This window comes from Tamandua tetradactyla, chromosome 5, assembly GCF_023851605.1.
Source record: "Tamandua tetradactyla isolate mTamTet1 chromosome 5, mTamTet1.pri, whole genome shotgun sequence".
NCBI lineage: Eukaryota > Metazoa > Chordata > Mammalia > Pilosa > Myrmecophagidae > Tamandua > Tamandua tetradactyla.
The window spans coordinates 74,390,963-74,411,793 of NC_135331.1; positions in this window are offsets into that span (position 1 = coordinate 74,390,963).

Genomic DNA, 20,831 nt, shown 5'->3' on the forward strand with positions numbered 1-20,831 from the left:
AAGGAAATGAATAGTTTGCCCTGGCTGACACCTGCTTTTCAGGCAGTTGATTTGTCCGTTTTAAAATAATAGCTGGTGTTTCAATCTCTTTAGTTTGGAACAATTAATTAGTGTAACTTATCCTTCGATCTGCTATAAAAATTATCCAAATTTTTGAATATCTTTAATGAAGAGAGGGGGAGCAAAGAATATAAAGACTAAGGGGAAAAAAGGATGGGATGAAAACAGAAATAATATGTAAAAATAGAAAAAGAGAAGATGACAGGAGACAGAGCTGGAAATAATGTTATATAATGTATGAACTCATCTGCACCTGATCTATAGGAGGAACAGAAGAGAGGTAATTATCCTCTTCAGACAGATATTAGAATGGTGTAAAAAAAAACACACCTGAGTTTGATTTCCAGCTTTGCCCATTATTAGCTGAATATCCTCGGGCAGGTCATTGAACCTCACTGAGACTCCTTTCCCTCAGCTGTTAAATAGATAAAATGATAAAGATCTTTTCAAGATGTTTGGAAGAGGTATTAAATGAGGTAACATATGGAAAGTTTCTGGCACATGGTAGAAACTCAATAAATGTTCATTTCTATCCCCTCTTAACAAATGGGTGGAGTACAAAAACTTCTCTGGGATCTAGCCTTAGAAGTGGAATTGCTGAGTTATAATTTTTGTACTTAATCTGATTAAGTACAGCCAGTTTGCTCCCCAAGCTGGTTTGCACCAACTTCAACATCCACAGAAGGTGTCCGAGTGTTCTTTTTCCTCATATCTGCTAAGCAATTCAGAGAATTATTTTATTTAATTGCACAATGACACCAGTAAAAAACATTCTTCTCTCTATCTTATGAATGGGGACATTAAGACTAAGAGATCAAACTGGACTTCCCAATTTCATATAACTGGTAATGAAATAATATATGTATATATAAAGGGATTTATTTCAAGATATTGGCTCATATGATTGTGGGGACTGGCAAGTCCAAACCTTGTAGGTTAACTTCCCAATTTCATACAACTGGTAACAGTAGAGACAGGGTCAAATGCAGTGGTCTACTTCCAGAGCCTTCTTTTCATTCTTATGCTATATTTTGGTAAATCTCAGAGTTATCCGTAGCTCCAAGGCTCCAAGGCTTAAAACAACAGAAAGTATTCTCTCAAAATTCAGGAAGCCAGAAGTCTGAAATCAAGGTGTCAGCAGGATTGGTTGCTTCTGAAAGTGCCAAAGGAGCTTCTCTCCTAGCTTTCTTCCATGCCTCTCTCCTAGCTTTTAGTGGCTCTGAGCAATCCTTGGTTTGTGGCTATATCACTCCAATCTCTGCTTCCATCTCCATATGGCTTCTTCTCTTTGTGACTGTCAGTGTGACCCCACCTTTTCTTATAAGGACACTAGTCATTGGATTTAGGTCTACTCTAATCAGTGTGACTTCATCTTAGCTAATTTTATCTTTAAAGAGCCTATTTCCAAAGAAAGTCACCTTCTGAAGTTCTAAGTGGGTGTGAATTTAAGGAGAACACTATTTGCCCCACTACAGACCACTTTCTGTTCCCAAGTGCAGAATTCATTTATGCCACCCCAACATCCCAATATACCCCAAATCTTATTGTTCTAGCATTAATTCTAATCCAAAATCTCATTAAAATATAATTGAGTCAAAAGTTCCAGTCTCCCAATCATCTAAATCAGGTTTGAATAAGGCTCTGCATGTGATTCACTTTGAGGCAAAATTCCACTAAATTTATGAACCTAAGAAATTAGAAAACAAGTTACCTGTTTCTAAAATACAATGGTCTGACAAGCATTGGCTAGATATTCACATTCTGAAAGGGAGAAAGTAAAAAAAAATAATAATGAAGGGGTCACTGGTCCAAAGCAAGTCCAAAGCTAACATGGCAAACTCCATTAAGTTTCAGTCCTGAAAGTAATCCTCTGTGGCTTGCTGTCTCACCTTCTGGGGCCATGGCAGCAGTGGTGGGCCTGTCCTCTGTGCCCACATTGGCAGCATTGGCTCCACAAGTCTCTGAGCCTCCCTTAGAGTCATTCTTCCTTTTGCTTGAAGGATAGCACACATTTTTAGCCTAGTACCTCCATGAGCCCATTACTGCCTGTGGAAACTTGGAAATTAGACAGCCTTCCTTCACACCATCTTGTCCTTTCTTTCAGTCCATGCTGGTAGGGCTTCTATTGGTATAATCTTGTGTGTCTCTTGCAATTTGCAGAAGTCCAAGCAATCAAACAAGAGTGTCATTATAGATCATTCCTGGATGATTCCATTTCTATTCTTGACTTCTGCTGAGATAATGGTTGATTAGATCCATGAAAAGATGTCCATTTTCCTTGACATAAGGTTCCCCAGCCACATCCTCGTTGTTCTCTTCAGAGCACCCTTTCTCATCTATTGCTATCTGGATAAGCTAAGAATTTCTTAAATCAGCAAATGCTGGATCCTTCAGGCTTAGCAGTTCCTTCCTCAATTCATCCTTTTTCTCTCATAATTTATTAAATAGTAAGGGTGTACCAGACCACACCTTCCACATTTTGCTTGGTGATCTCCTCAACTAAGTCTCAAAGTTCATCACTTACAAGTTCTGCCTTCTATTCAACACAAGAAAAAACTTATCCAAGCTCTCTACCACTTTATAACAAGGATTACCTTCCCTACAACGTCCAATAACATTCCCATCTCCTTCTGTAGCCTTGTGAGAAGCACCAGAATGTTCATGCTTCTACAAATTTTCTTTCCATGCTGATACATGTTTTCACTAGGATGACAGAAACTTTTTCTAAAGCCTATTTCTCATCTCTCTAAGCCCTCATAAGAATCATCTTAAATGTCCATATTTCTTCAGTGCAATCTGTACTTTTTCTATCATGTACCTCAAAACTTTTCTAGCTTCTATTTATTACCTAATTTCAAAATTAATTCTATATCCTTAGGTATTTATTACAGCAGTATCCTATTTCTAAGTACCAAATTCTTTAATATATATTAGTCAGTCAGGGTTCTTTATGGAAAAGAATTAATAGGAAATATATATATATTATAACATATATTATATATTATTATAAATAAATTATATATATATATATATATATATATATATATATATATATATATATATGTATTTATTTCGAGTTATTGGCTCATGCGATTGTGGGGACTGGCAAGTCCAAACCTTGTAAGTCAAGCCAGCAAGAGTTGATCTCAGTAGTCTTGAGATAAAATTTTTTCCTCTGGAGGAATTCATGTTTTGCTCTTTAAGCCTTTCAACTGATTTGATGAGGCCCACCCAAATTATCGAGGATAATATCCTTTACCTATAGTCAAATGATTTGTAGTTTTTAATCACATCTACAAAGTATCTTCACAGAAACAACTAGTGTGAATAAATATTTAGTCATTCCCTTTTACACAAAAGTTAGCACTTTCTCCCCTATTTCTGCAGGAAATATTTGGTTCTTACAATTATTGAATCAAAGAGAGTGGCCATTTGGGCAGATTGGAAGCAGTGGCATGGGAAATGAGAAGTAATGATAACAGTCCCCTCATCATTCCGTACCTTCCCCCATGCAGGCAGTAAGGGTGGTATATTGTCTGCAGAGATTCTTAAACAACTATTAAACCTATTTTAAAAGAAAATCCGTCTTCTTTTCATTGCCACCATGCACTGGAAATTCCAAAACACATGAGTAATAAAATATTCCTCTCCACCCATTGAAGTAAACCTACCTTTATATCAATTGCTCTAAGACACTGCTGTTTTCAAAGATGGAGGCAAACATTTGACCTTGGGTCCTTGTTCACAATGCTGGTGAACAGTTTTAGTCATTTGTTAACACAATTACTTACCCCTTGTTCTTGGTCAATCCCTCATTTGAGGAAGAGATGCTGATGCATTCTGTTTCTTATTGTAGAAGACTAATGTCATGGGGAAAAAGTGTAATTTTATAAACACTATTATGTCAGTTGTCTTTTGCTTCCTCTCAGAGATTGACTACAGGTATGAAATAGAGAAAGAAATTTCTCCAGTAAAGGAGAGATAAGCTGTTGGTAGGTGCTGAACTTATAAAGGTAAATTCTTCATAAGCAGCATAGAAGATAAACCCCAAGAACTATAGTGTCAGATATCTGGTCTTAAGGTTTCCTGCTCTGTACTTCAAGAAAATTTTATCTAAACACTGCAACCTAAGGTTATCTGTGATTTGAGAAATTATAGAAGTGGTCCGTGCCCACACGCAGGATGAAAGTAATTTGCAAATATCTTTAGGAACATGAATAGAAATTATGAGGTGGCAAAAGGTTGCCAGCAAAGAAGTCCAGAAAGAGTTAGAGTAAAATTTGTTTAGAAGAATGGATATGGGAAATGTGTAAGCCTGGGAGTCACAACTTGACACCTTAAGAGTCTATGGCATGAAAACATTAACTATGAAGCATTTAGTGGAAACTGTAGAGCTCATGTCTCTCTAAAAGGGTGGAAGTACCAATCAGTAGTCAATTGCTCTCCTGTGTGTGAAAGTGGCTAGATCTACAACTTTTCTAAGAGAACGGAAAAATTTGAATTCATGTGGAAATCACTGACATTTTTTTAAAAACTGGAAAATTATGGGGAAAGTAATGCCTTTCCTTATTGCAACTGCTAATAATCATTCCACAGGAATTTTTGGAAATTCCCAACATTCACAATATGGGGATCTGAAATGCACATGATGGTGATGTGGGTTGTTAAGAAAAGTGGGACCTGTTAAGAGCAGACCTTGTACATATCCATATTATGCATATGAAACAAGGCAGACCAGGTTAAGTGCCATGAGCAAATTACGAGAATTGGTTATGAACCATTCCATGGAAGAAGAGTACTTGAACTGTCCCTTAAAATAGGTAAGTTATCAACAGGGAGGAACTCTAGAGTGGAAACTCTAGAAGAAAGAGTTTATTACACATAGTAAATGCAGTTAGAGACTAAAAAAAAAAAAAAAAAACCAACATGTTCAAAGGAGAGTGTCAGGAAAAAGTGGGAAATAAGTCTAGAAAGGTGGGCACAACCACACTACAGAAGGCCTTGGATGACAGGTTGAGTGATTTTTCAAAACCCTTACTATGCATATGGAACACTTAAAGATTTTAAAGGTCAGTAACTATACATGTACCCATTTATCATGCATCTGAATTTTTCCAAAAACATTATCAATATGGCAAAAACCACAAAATAATTTTCCAAAGTATGCCATGCACTGGCATTTTCTGTCAAACTTTAAGCAACAAAAGGTTGTGATTAACTAGAAATAACCTTACCTGCTGCAGTGAAGAATGATCATGTGATTCCAGCTATACACAAAATAATGTGAAAGGTTTTTTTACTAAGCAAAAGAGAAAAACCTACTCTTAAATCTACAGGGGAAAAAGCATTGCCCTGTAGCTACTGGGCATATTTACCACAAACACTAAGCATTTATGGACCCCAAATGCCTAGCACTGTTTTTCAGAGTCCCCAACGTCCAATGTTTCTCCTGCAGTGGAGCATATGTAAACTGCTTAAATCAGCTTCTGACATCACTTCAACTTCAAACTGGAGACTATGTGAGGCTTAGCAGATGGCAAAAAACATCCAGTTCTCTAAGTATATGCTCAGCATAAGGTACTTGTACGTTCTGTTGGACCTTGCTGGGCTGAAATCTTCCCTGAGAGAGAAATACCTGGTGTTCAGTTTTATGGTAATGAGTCACAACTTCAACTACTTGAGCTGCTTCTTGTATTTTTTAAGAGCAGTCTCAGTGGCTTACCAACTTCTCAACCAGGCTTAATAAAATTGAAAGCTGATTAATTGCCTTGTGATGTGATTAAATTTAGGCCTAGATAATTAAGGACCTTCTAATCATAACCAAAATGTTAAGTATTCTTCTTTAAGGCTCTGTTCTTCATTTTTGGATTCCTCCTCATGAAGTGCAGATTCAAAAAAATCAGCAGAAAAAACACAGTTTTAATAATAATAAGAGGAGTCTAATACCCACAAGCAGAATACAAAAAGAAAAGAAAAAGCATAAAAGAGCCAAGCACCCCAGTTTACTATATAACGTCTATAGGTTCTTTAACCTATCACTCAAGGCTTCTATAGTCTGGACCCATCTTGTCTTTCCAGGTTTGTTTCTCTATGCATACCATCATTCAAATTGGACTATCCACTGTTTTCTCAAACATCTTATGTTGCATCAGCCTTAACCCTTTGTATAGACCGGATCTTTTCCAGGGAGGAGTAGAGTCCATGGTGGTGGCGAGGGTGGTTGAGGGTGGAAAGGAGTGTAAGGAGGGAAATGGAGTTTGGAACCAGAATGACGAAAGTTTTCAATCTCTTACTAGTGGGTTTGGGCATCATCTCTTAAGCCAACGTTTCCTAAAGTATCATCCAAAAACCATCTGTATTTGACCCATCTATAGGGTTTCTTAAAAAACATTTTCTAAACATCCTAAATTAGCATCTCTGAATATGGAGTCCAAAATTTGCCTTTTAATGAGACAGTTAAACTTAGGCAATGAGTTAGGTTTACATTATTTGATTTATATATATATATATACTATTGCATTAGTCAGGGTTCTCCAGAGAAACAGAACTGACAGGAGGTATCTATATCTATATCTATCTATAGTTAAATCTATATCTATATAGAGAGATAGACAAACAGACAGAGAGACTTTTTAAAGCAATTGGCTCATATAACTGTGGGAGCTGGCAAGTCCAAATTCCGTAGGACAGGCTGCAAGTTGGAAACTCAGGAACTCCGAAAAAGGTGAAGTTGAATTCCCTAGGGGAAGCTGACTGGCTAAAGTAGAAGCAGACATTTTTCTTTCTGACTTCTGAAATACTCAGTTCTGGCTTTAAGACTACCAATTTTTTGAGGGGGCCCCCTTATTGCTGAGAGCAATCTTCTTTGTTAATTGTAGATGCAATTAGCCATAGATCCAATCAACCAACTATAGGTGAAAATTAATATATTATTTCTGATTGTTCATAGTAACAGTCAAGCCAGTACTTGTGTGACCAAAACAACTGGACACCATAGCCTGGCCAAACTGACACACGAAATTAACCATCACAGCTATTAGCATCCATCTACAAACTGCAAGCCTGAGAATATGAATAGATTTGTGTTCAGAGATATCATTCAGACAACAGAATGAGGCTAGGGAGCATGGGTGAAGAAATTAGAGGCAGAGAGGTAGGTTAAGAAGCTACTGCTATTAAACCCTCTCTTCTGAAACCTCCCTCCTTCTTTGGCTTCTGCAGTACCACTACATCTCTGTCTGTTCTTCTGAATCTCCTTTCGCCATTGTTCTCATCTTCAAGCATTCCTTTTATTGCTAATGTTCCTTGGGGTTATGTCTGGAGTTATCTTCTTCTATAGTATCTAATTAGTATCTCATCCACTCCAATAGCTCCAAATATCACATATACATTGCTGTCCACAAATTTATATTTCATGACAATAGACCTCCATTTCCAACTACCTAATGGGAAAAGCCAACAAAAATGTATGGGCATGTCCAAACTTTACTGTCCCACCTGTCTCCATACCTAATTCTCTTACTTTAATCCCTATTTCAGATACCAGTAAAATCCACCTGGTTCTCCAGACCAGACTACTTCTATTCTTACCCAAAACTTGTCCTTTATACTACACTATACTTCTGGTTTCTTGCACTATCTTACAATAACAATTATCAATTGATATTTTCTTTCCATATTATTTGGTTCAGACCCCAAACCCTGAGAAGAGCTCAAGAAATTATTCACTACCTAGCCATTGAAAGGTCAAATATTATTTACATGATAGATAAACATGGGAAAAATCATCTTAACCAAAGATATTTTTTGGTGTGATGTGCCTCTGTTAAGAAGAGCACATCTAGTTTACAAGTTTACATATGAAGAATGTATTTGCCAAAATATAATTAACTTTATATAATAGGATTCTAAGTGCACCACACTAAAATGATAGCATTGGCAGACTGGCCTCAACTTATTACTATTAGGATATGTGACCTCATAACTTCCATGGTGATGGTGCAGGGGAAGAGAAATGATAAGGCAGACTGGCTCCTTCAGGCCATCTTATCTCCCTACACTAATATATTAAAACAATGGCTCACAGAGAGAGGGGCTAGAAATGGGTATATGGGATTACATGCAAGCATACATACATATATACATATATGTTCCTGTGTGTCTTTTAATTGAGACTGAAGAGAGTAATAATGGTGGACTATAAAGTGATTCAGGGGTCTAACAACCCAAGTAAGATGCCCCAGAGTTGATGGATTAACTGAATGCACATGGAAGAATGGGAGTTTCCCTAACTTTTGTTACTGGGGACTGCTAGTGACTGCTGGGCATGAAAGAATATATATTCAACCATGGCCATCATGGAAATGGAGTCCTGAAGACATGCTGCCTCCTTACTTTTGTCAGTGAGGTTGACATATGAAGGACAATCAAATGCCATCTGGCCACATAGAGAATTTTGGCCCCATGGGTCCCTGAAGAGTGACCAGGGCTATGACCATGGTCACAATCACTACCACCACCCTAACAAAAACTGCTCTTTCTTTTAGTTATTACTTTTCTAGGAACTTGAACAAAATATGTCAGTTAGTCTTCCCCCAAACATATGAAGTAAATATTTGCTATCTCCAAATCAAAGGCAAAGAAACAGGGTCGAAGAGGTTAAGAAACATCCCCAAAGTGACATAGCTGGTATAAAACCTGTGATTCAAATGTAGATTTATCTGGATTCAAAGCCATCTCTTTTCATCTTCTATGAGACTTTTGTTATGATTTATAGTCTGCTAATTATTTTCCACTGATAACTTTATGATAAAAATGCTAACACGAAGCACTGTGCTTGTCCCATACCAAATAATCCCAGGAGAGTAGGGAGGGAAGAGGGCAGATTTGTCATCAAAAGCAATATTTCTTAAAATAAATTTCCTGTATGATTCACAAGATGGTATTCTGACATAAGTGTTAAGTCTTTAATAGTTTTAGATCAGACAATTATCAGCAATTAAAAGCCTAATAGGATTTAGTTTATTAGATCACTTTCTAAGGTGGTAGTAAGCTGAGTGTTAAGATGATATTTAAGATATAAATTATTGTCATTGAAAGACCAGGACTTTTTTAACCCAAGTAATGTGAGAAGGCAAAATTTATTAATACTGGCTTTAAGTTCAGGCTTTAAAGGTATTTTGTTTCCCCTAACACATAAAATTGTCCTTATTCAATAGCTTTCAATTCTATTTGTTTCACTGGCTTAGATATTAATAAATAAAGCACAATTGACCAATGATTTAGTTTTATTCTTCCTCAAAAATAAGTTTTTGAGAAAGAAAAGAACACTGGCTGCATTATCCTTCCACACACTCAATATTCTATTATAGGAAGATTTGCCATGTGGGTATGAATTTGCTAAGGATTCCTGAAATATACCATTTGTATTTTTTATGGTTCCTTCAGGCATATATCCAGAAAAGTTTGGGAACTTGATATCCTTTGTAAAGAAAATATACACATATTTTTGCATCTTTCAAATAATCTCTTTTCCTTCTCTCTGTTCCCTTCTATCTCTTTTCCCTATTTTCCTATACCCTACAACTTCTTGGCAATTATAAAACAAGTTAAGAGATGATATCACAGGTAATGGTGGGTGAAGGACCTCTACAAATCCTTTCCCCCATAAAATCAACTAGAACAGTAGAAAAAAAAGTCCAAATAAAATTTTCCAGGAGTGCAGAAATTAATCAAAGGGATGCAAGAATCAGGAGCCTTTATTCAAGAAAAACTCTGGAAAGAACAGTGAGTTTTCCCATCCTCCTATTTCCAACCATGTACAGCCCACAAATGCAGTGAAAACTAGCAGTCACTGGAGAGGTCAGAATGGGTCTGGAATGCTTTCAAAGCTTCATTCTCAGAGAATTGTCATTATTTGAAATTTCTGGCAGTTCCTTAGAAACCCCAATTACAAACTCTGTCTTTATTTGACCTAAATTAGAATCAGTGAAATGTTTTTTTCTGTAGAGACATTTGTCAATGACAATCAGTGGCAATTGTTTAACAGGATAGCTACTGAGGTGGTGATAAGAGTTGAGGCAAATAACAAGCAAACCAAAAAAAGGAAAGTGAGGGTAAAATGTGGTGAAAATTTGGGGAAAATGGAGCCCTCATACATTCCTGGTGGAAATGTAAAATAGTGCCCTTGCATTAGTAAACTGTCTGGCAGTTACTCAAACAATCAAGCATGACTTACCATATGATCTAGCAATTTCACTCAGGAGAATTGACAACACATATACAACCAAAAATTTATATACAAATGTACATGGTCACATTCATAATAGCCAAAAAGTGGCAACAATCCAAATGCCCATCAATGGATAAACAAAATGTGGTATAGCCATACAACGGAAAATTATTCAGCCATAAAAAGAAATAAAGTACTGACACATACTACAACATGGATGAGCTTTGGAAGTATTACTCCAAGTAAAAGAAGCAAACCCAAAAGGCCAAATATTGTATTATTCCATTTTTATGAAATGTCCAGAAGAGGAAGTCATAAAGACAGAAAGTGGATTAGTGGTTGTCAGGGGTAGTGGAGAAGGGAGAATTGAGAATGATTGTGAATAGTATGGGGTTTTATTTTTGGATTATGAAAATGCTCTGGAATTAGGTAGTTAGGTGGTAGAGATCCTTACACTACATTGTGAATATACTAATATCCACTGAATTGTATACCTTAAAAGGGTAAATTTTTTCTCAATTAAAATGGGGGTATTTCCAAAGACGATATAGGGAGCTCCAGGACTCAGTCTTCTCACCAAAATAATTCTGAAACAGGCAAGAAATGCTTGAAACAACTATTTTGAAACTCATGTTGCCATTAAAACACTGTACCACTTAGAGGGAAGAGTGAAAAAGGCTGGTCATTTATGGTAAAAAATTGTAAATTGTTTTCTTGTCATGGCAGCTACCAGCACCCATCCCTACTCCCATGGCAGGCTGCCATGGAGTCCAGTCCCTGGCTAGCTGCTGGTGATAGAAAGGGACATAAAAATCCTCCCCCCAAAGAACAGGGGTGGGCATGGCCAAATGCTCATCATAGCTTTTGATTAGCTTATTCTGATCACTGGGTCCTGGCTCTGAGGACAGCTCCTGTTTCATCCTGCCCTGTCAAGGGCAGCAGCAACCAGTGTTTCAACCTTCCCTGGAGAGGGGCAAAGATGGTGGAGACTTGAAGATGCAGTACTTCCTCGGGGATCAGGGGACGGCTAGCTGAAGAGCTGCATTTACTAGGCAGACCAGGAAAATTCATCTTTGGGGAGCATCAGAGAACCTTATTCACCCTCCCTGTTCCCTTCCCCAGGGCACTTTGGAGCTGATCTGCACCCCCTTTAAGGGTCCCTGGACCTGTTTTACCTAAGAAAGACAGAATTGGGCAAAAGCAGAGTGAGATAAAAGGAGTATTAAAAACTATAGAGGTGGACAGTCTGAGACAAAGGTTCACCAGTGTCAAGTGCTTGGGAAAGGGAGGTCTGCCTCCTAGGAAATAGAGGGTACAACCAAGCTCCTGACAACCAAGCAACTAATAGGGAAAAGTCCAGGATAAGACAAGTCCAGAAAAACAGGAAAAACCTGCACACTGCATTCACCTTGAGCAGACTTTCCTGATAAGAGGGCTGAGTAAACCATGGAGCTAACATTTTAAATTATTTTAAATTAATTTAAATTTTAATATTTTAAAATGTACAGAGTACAAGAGTGCAGGATAAAAAAAAATAATAGGAAATGATGGCCCATCCAAAGGAAGAAATAAAAATACAGAAAACACCAATGATGAAGATGAAAACATAGAAATACCAAACAAAGCCTTTAGAAAAATAATCTTAAAAATGTTTAAGAAGACAAATAAAGTGCAGAGAATGATCTAAAGAATATCAGGAAAGCAATGAGAACAATATGAGAGTCTCATCTAAATAATGAGATGAAATTTTAAAAAAGAACCACAGAACTGCTGGAGTTGAAGATCACAATAACTGAAATGAAAAATGCTTAGGAGGATATCATGAATAGACTAGAACTGGTAGAAGAAAGAATCAGTGAACTTGAAGATAAGACACTTGAAATGAGTCAGGCTGAGGAGCAGAAGGAAAAAAGAAATAATAAAAGTGAAAATACTCTAAGACAGCTATGGAACATAGTCAAGTGTATCAATGTACATATTACAGGAGTCCCAGAAGGAAAAGAAAGAGAGAAAGCCAGAAGAAATGATCAAAGTAATAATGGCAGAGAGTTTCCCAAACTTAGCAAAAGATGTGAGTATGCACATCCAAGAAGCTCAGAGAGCACAAAGCAGGATAAGCATGAAGAAAAATACACCCCATCACATATTGATTACACTATCAGATGCAAAGGACAAGGAAAGAGTTCTGAAAGCTGCAAGAGAAAAGCAACATATTATATACAAAAGAGTCCCTATTATATTGAGTGCTGATTTCTCATTGAAACCATGGAGGCAAGAAGGCAATGGGTTGAAATACTTAGGCTGAAGGAAAACAACTTTCAGAAAGGAATTTTATATCTGGTAAGACTCTCAAAAATGAGAGCAAGATTAAGACATTCTCGGATAAACAGAAGCTGAGGGAGTTCATCACCACTAGCCTGGCCCTACAAGCAATGCTAAAGGGAGTTCCTCACACTGAATGTAAGGACACTAGACAAGGTTTCAAAGCAGCATAAAGAAATAAAGACCTGTGATAAAGGTAATCATCTGGGTATTTATAAATGACAATATTATTGTATTGTGTTGTTTGTTATATAACTCTACTTCATAATTCCAACACATGTTAAAATATAAATGTATTTTTGAACATATAATATGCAAAGATATAAGTAGTAACAAGTAGAAAAAATGGTGAGGGCACAGAGGGATATGGGAAAATTATGTGCATACTATTAAAGATAAGTTGGCATCAAGCCAAATATGATGTATATTTAGGAGATGGCTCAAAACGTACAAGGTTCCTATTTGTAATGATGGAAATGTTTTGGTAATGGATGGTGGTGATGGTAGCACAATATTGTGAATGGAATTAACAGCACTGAAATATATGTCTGAATATGATTAAAAGGGGAAATGTTAGATTGTATGTATGGTAACAATACATTTTTAAAAAATAAAAATCCATAAAACTATACTACACAGTGACTCCGAAGTTAAACCATGGTCTTTAATTAATAGTACAAGTGTAAAATTGTGATATCATCAATTGTAACAAAGGTTCCACACCAAATGCAAGGTGTGGTGGTGGGAAGCATATGGGAATCCTGTATTTTAAGCATAATTGTTTTGTAAACCCACAACTTCTCTAATAATATTAAATAAATAGATGGATAGATGGATATAGACAGCTAGGTAGATAAATGTGAATCTGTTATTAAATTATATTATCTGAATATTCAAAGAAAAAGCTACAGCAAAATGTATGGGAGCAGGCATTAGGTCTAGTATTAGTTGTCTTGTGTTCTAGAACCAGTTATGTGGCTGTTTTAAGTTATCTATACCAAGCTACTAACCACTCTGGGCTTCACTTTCACAAAGGAGGATAATCAACTGTATTATTCTTTCCCACTACGTCTTATGTAGCCCTGAAATTCTATGACTATTATGTATTGAATCACTACTATCATAACAAAAAAACACACATAAGAGCCCAAGATCAAAATGTTATACTATTTCATGGTAAAACAATAACAAATAATTATCTATGGAGCACCAGATATTATCCTAGAGACTTGGGATACATCAGTAAATAAAACCTGCAAAGATTCTTGTCCTCATGGAGTTGACATTTCCACTAACTCTATTTTTCCTTCCTGTCCGCATCTGTGCTAGTTTGAAACTGTTATGTACCCCAGAAAATCCATGTTATTTGAATCTCAGTCAATATTGTAGGGTGGGGGCTTCTTGATTCGATTGTTTCCATGGAGATACAGCACATCCAATTGTGGGCATGGCCTTTTGATTAGATGTGATGCCATTCATTCAAAGTGAGTCTGAATTGGTTTACTGGTTGTATTAGTTAGGGTTCTCTAGAGAAACAGAATCAACAAGGAACACTTGCAAATATGAAATTTATGAAAGTGTCTCACGTGACCGTAGGAATGCAGAGTCCAAAATCCACAGGGCAGGCTGCGAAGCCGATGACTCCAATGGATGGCCTGGATGAACTCCACAGGAGAGGCTCACCAGTCAAAGCAGGAATGGAACCTGTCTCCTCAGAGTCCTCCTTAAAAGGCTTCCCATGATTGCATTTAGCATCACTAATTGCAGAAGACACTCCCCTTTGGCTGATTACAAATGGAATCAGCTGTGGATGTAGCTGATGTGATCATGACCTAATCCTATGAAATGCCCTCATTGCAACAGACAGGCCAGTGGTTGCCCAATCAGATAAACAGGTACCACAACTTGGCCAAGTTGACACCTTTCCCTAACCATGACAGTCCACCCCTTGTCAACTTGGCACCTATATATATATATATATATATATATATATATATATATATATATATATATATATATATATATATATATATATCACCTTAGACCATACTTAATTTCCAAATGAAAACAAATAAGCACTCATTTTTTTTTTTTACCTGACAATACTCAACTGTCGTGCATATAACTGGAAACACATTAAATCTCTCCAGAATAGCGTGCAAATCCTTGGGCAATATTCATTCTTTAATTTGATGTGTTACAACTTAAATAGTATAACATGAACAAAACAGCATTACAGTCCTCGTTTCTGTAAATGATCACGTGGTCAAAGTTCATATTTATCACTACCTTCTTCCACTACCCATTCCATTTCACTTTCCCCTCAGCAAGCACTTCAGCTGGCCGTGGTTCTTTTCCTGGTGGGGTGACCCAAACCTTCATTCCTGAAGTCTCAGAGCCATTAGTAGTCTTGCCTGGATTGTGTTGTTGCAGTTTTCCATTGATTTTAAGCACAGGGCATGGTAGTACTAATAGACGCCCCAGGGGATCTCCTATATTCCAAGAAAACTCTTCTTTACCTCCATTATGTAGTTGCAGTCCTACTTCCTTCTGATACTCAGGGTCAATTACCCCAGACAATAATATAATCCCTTTCTTGGTGTGTTGATCCAGAGGCATAAGTAGCCCAAAGTGACCAGGTGGCAATCTTAACTTCCAGTTCAGTGGTATCACTGTTGTTTCTCCTGGAGGAAGCACACCCTGTTTTGGAACTAAAACCTGTAGACCAGCAGAACTCAGGGTAGCAGGGACAGGAAGCAAAAATTTTCCTAGTGGATCACTAGGAGTAATAGTGAGTGGCACCACACCCATTTCCACCCCTTGGTTCCTGGACCCATGGATCCTGGCTATGGGAGAAACAGCACCATACAGCAGATGCTAATTCAGAGCATACACAGCTTCCTGGAGAACATTACCCCAGCCTTTCAAGTTTTTGCCACCTAGTTGGCACTGTAATTGAGTTTTCAAAAGGCCATTCCACCATTCTATCAATCCAGCTGCATCTGGATGATAGGGAACATGGTAACACCAGAGAATTCCATGAGCATGTGCCCATTCCCGCATTTCATTTGCTGTGAAGTGTGTTCCTTGATCCGAAGCAATGCTATGTGGAATACCATGACGATGGATAAGACATTCTGCAAGCCCACGGATGGTAGTTTTGGCAGAAACATTTCATGCAGGGAAAGCAAACCCATATCCAGAGTATGTGTCTATTCCAGTTAGAACAAATTGCTGCCCCTTCCATGAAGGGAGTGGTCCAATGTAATCAACCTGCCACCATATAGCTGGCTGGTCACCTTGGGGAATGGTGCCATATCAGGGGCTGAGTGTGGGTCTCTGCTGCTGGCAGATTGGGCACTCAGCAGTGGCTGTAGCCAGGTCAGCCTTGGTGAGTGGAAGTCCATATTTCTGAGCCCATGCATAACCTCCATCCCTACCACCATGACCACTTTTTTCATGAGCCCATTGGGCAATAACAGGAGTTGCTGGGGAAAGAGGCTGACTGGTATCCATAGAACGGGTCATCTTATCCACTTGATTATTAAAATCTTCCTCTGCTGAAGTCACCCTCTGGTGTGCATTCACATGGGACACAAATATCTTCATGTTTTTAGCCCACTCAGAAAGGTCTATCCACATACTTCTTTCCCAGACCTCTTTGCCACCAATTTTTCAATTATGGTCTTTCCAAGTCCCTGACTATCCAGCCAAACCATTAGCAACAGCCCATGAGTCAGTATACAAACACACCTCTGGCCAGTTTTCCTTCCAAACAAAATGAACAACCAGGTGCACTGCTCAAAGTTCTGCCCACTGGGAGGATTTCCCCTCACCACTGTCCTTCAAGGACACCCCAGGAAGGGGTTGTGATGCTGCAGCTGTCCACTTTTGGGTGGTACCTGCATATCATGCTGAACTATCTGTAAACCAGGCCTGAGTTTTCTCTTCCTCAGTCAATTCACTGTAAGGAACTCCCCAAGAGGCCATAGCTCTGGTCTGGGAAAGAGAAGGTAATGTGGCAGCAAGAGTGGAAACCATGGGCATTTGTGCCACTTCTTCATGTAACTTACTTGTGCCTTCAGGACCTGCTCTGGCTCTATCTCATATATACCACTTACACTTTACAATAGAGTGCTGCTGTGCACGCCCAACTTTATGGCTTGGTGGGTCAGACAACACCCAACTCATGATAGGCAACTCAGGTCTCATGGTAACTTGGTGGCCCATGGTTAAGCGTTCAGTCTCAACTAAGGCCCAGTAGCAGGCCAAAAGCTATTTCTCAAAAGGAGAGTAGTTATCTGCAGCAGATGATAAGGCTTTGCTCCAAAATCCTAAGGGTCTGCGTCGTGATTCTCCTATAGGGGCCTGCCAAACGCTCCAGACAGTATCTCTATTTGCCACTGACACTTCCAGCACCATTGGATCTGCTGGATCATATGGCCCAAGTGGCAGAGCAGCTTGCACAGCAGCCTGGACCTGTTGCAGAGCCTCCTCTTGTTCAGGTCCCCACTCAAAATTAGCAGCTTTTCTGGTCACTCGATAAATGGGCTGGAGTAGCACACCCAAATGAGGAATATTTTGTCACCAAAATCCAAAAAAACCAATTAGGCGTTGTGCCTCTTTTTTGGTTGTGGGAGGGGCCAGATGCAGCAATTTATCCTTCACCTTAGAAGGGATATCTCGACATGCCCCACACCACTGGACACATAGAAATTTTACTGAGGTGGAAGGCCCCTGTATTTTTGTTGGATTTATCTCCCATCCTCTGACACGCAAATGCCTTACCAGTAAATCTAGAGTAGTTGCTACTTCTTGCTCACTAGGTCCAATCAACATGATATCATCAATATAATGGACCAGTGTGATGTCTTGTGGGAGGCAGAAACGATCAAGGTCCCTGCGAACAAGATTATGACATAGGGCTGGAGAGTTGATATACCCCTGAAGTAGGACAGTGAAAGTATATTGCTGACCTTGCCAGCTGAAAGCAAACTGTTTCTGGTGGTCCTTACTAATAGCTATTGAGAAAAAAGCATTTGCCAGTCAATAGCTGCATACCAGGTACCAGAGGATGTATTGATTTGCTCAAGCAATGATACTACATCTGGAACAGCAGCTGCAATTGGAGTTACCACCTGGTTGAGTTTACAATAATCCACTGTCATTCTCCAAGACCCATCTGTTTTCTGCACAGGCCAAATAGGAGAGTTGAACGGGGATGTGGTGGGAATCACCACCCCTGCATCTTTCAAGTCCTTAAGAGTGGCAGTAATCTCTGCAATCCCTCCAGGAATACGGTATTGCTTTTGATTTACTATTTTGCTTGGTAGGGGCAGTTCTAGTGGCTTCCACTTGGCCTTTCCCACCATAATAGCCCTCACTGCACAAGTTAGAGAACCAACGTGGGGATTCTGCCAGTTGCTCAGTATGTCTATGCCAATTATACATTCTGGAACTGGGGAAATAACTACAGGATGGGTCCAGGGGCCCACTGGACCCACTGTGAGACAGACCTGAGCTAAAACTCCATTGATCACCTGGCCTCCATAAGCCCCACTCTGACTGGTGGTCCAGAGTGACGTTTTGGGTCCCTTGGAATTAATGTCACTTCTGAACCAGTGTCTAATAATCCCCGAAATATCTGATCATTTCCTTTTCCCCAATGCACAGTTACCCTGGTAAAAGGTCATCGGTCTCCTTGGGAAAGACTTAGAGGAAGATTAACAGTATAAATTTGTGGCAGTGTAACAGGTTTCTCCCCCATAGGGACCTGGCCTCCCCTTCATTCAAGGGGCTCAGGGTCTGTAAACTGTTTCAAGTCTGGAAATTGATTAAGGGGCTGTGACTCTGTGTTTTTGTAATTCAGGTTAGACTTCTGTTCCCTTGACCTAGAACTCTTTTGTTTATACAGCTCCAACAAGAATTTAGTAGACTGCCCTTTTATTGTATTTCTAGGCATCCCATGATTTACTAGCCAATGCCACAAATCTCTGCGTGTCATATAATTTTGATGCCTCCTTTGAGTTTGTTGTCTATTATAATAGCCGCGTCTGTCCTGTCTTTGGTGATTAAGTGCTGCCACCTGGCTTCTGCCAACTCAGGATCCTGTCATCCCCATTGTGTTTAAGGATTCCAGCTCAGTGACAGCAGTTTCTACAGTAATATCTGACCTACAGAGAAGTGCAACCACAGAGCTCTTGAGGGATGATGGTGCTAGTCTCACAAACTTATTTCTCACTGTTCTGGTAAAAGGTGCATCCTCTGGACATTCCTGGGGTGTAAGAGCAGGCTTTGCATGATAAATCCACTCTAACATCCCAATCTCTCTAAGCCTCTGGATCCCCTCATCTACATTATACCAGGGCAGTTCTGGCATTTCAACCTCAGGTAATGTTGGCCACCTTTTGATCCATGTTTCAACCAACCACCCAAACAAGTTGTTAACACCTTTTCTAACTGCCCGAGCTATAACATTGAATGCAGAATCTCTGCTTAGTGGGCCCATATCAATAAATTCAGCCTGATCCAGCCTTATATTCCTCCCACCATTATCCCACACTCTTAAAATCCATTGCCACACATATTCCCCTGATTTCTGTCTATATAAATTGGAAAACTCACACAGTTCTTTCGGAGTATAACGTACCTCCTCATGTGTGATACTTTGTACCTCACCTTTAGGGGCCTGTTGGGACTTTAGTCTAGTTATAGGTCTAGAAGACATGAGGGGTGGTGGGGGTGGGTCATGAAAAGAATTAGAAATATCTTCCAAGCCATTTGCTTCAGGGCTTTCATTTGCAGTTTCATCTGGTGAAACAGGATTAATAACTCTAGGGCTAATCCCTTCAGGAGGAGGTTGGGTGGCCAATTCCTCAAGGCAGGCTGGAGGTGGGGCGGCTATGTCCTCAGGGCAGACTATTACAGGGTTATATAAAGAAGGCTCAGCATGGTCTAGGGTTTCAACCTCACCCCCAACATCATTATCAATCCATATGTCACCATCCCATTTTTCAGGGTCCCGCTCCTTTCCAATCAATGCCCTCACTTTAACGGCAGACACCATGCAAGACTGAGATTTCAGTTTACGTTGTAAAGTTGCTACTCTAACAATAAGATTCTGAGTTTGATTTTCAGATATCTCAAGTCTACGGCTACAGGAAATAAGATTTTCCTTCAGGATACTCATAGAAACGTCTACATCTTTCAGATGGCACTTAAGTTTGTTTAAAGCCTTAAGCCCATCCCTTTCACCCTTTAATGTAGACAGTGTATCTAACAACAACCAACCAACATCTCTATAACTCTTATTTCTACAAAACTCTGTAAAGGTGTCAAAAACATTATTCCCCAGAGTCTGGCTTCATACAAACGAAGCATTAGGAGAATCGAATGATGATATTTTGACTACCTCCTTTGCCAACTCAGTCCATGGATTGGGAGTGTCATTCTGATTATGGGAATCAGAGTCTTTAGTGTCTCTGAGTCCAGTTAGAGTAGAAAACCATTCATAAAAACCAATTTTTAAGATTCTGTTCCTTAAGAACCACTCCTGGTACCAAGATGTATTAGTTAGGGCTCTCTAGAGAAACAGAATCAACAGGGAACACTTGCAAATATAAAATTTATGAAAGTGTCTCACATGACCGTAGGAATGCAAAGTCCAAAATCCACAGGGCAGGCTGTGAAGCCGACGACTCCGATGATGGCCTGGATGAACTCCACAGGAGAGGCTCACCAGCCAAAGCAGGAATGGAACCTGTCTCCTCTGAGTCCTCCTTAAAAGGCTTCCCATGATTACATTTAGCATCACTAATTGCAGAAGACACTCCCCTTTGGCTGATTACAAATGGAATCAGCTGTGGATGTAGCTGACGTGATCATGATCTAATCCTATGAAATGCCCTCATTGCAACAGACAGGCCAGCGCTTGCCCAATCAGATAAACAGGTACCACAACTTGGCCAGGTTGACACCTGTCCCTAACCATGACAGTGGTGTACTTAAAAGAACTGACTCAGAGCAGACACAGACATTTGAGATGCAGAGGAAAACTCAGAAGGATTTCACAGGATCTGTGTGAGCTGTTTGAAACCAGAAGCCAGAAGAAAAGCCCATCAGACATTGCCATGTGCCTTCCCATGAAATGTTAAGCAAGCCAGAACCCATAGCCTTGCCCCCGAGAAGCTAAGTGAAGTCCCACAGATGCTTAAAGAGG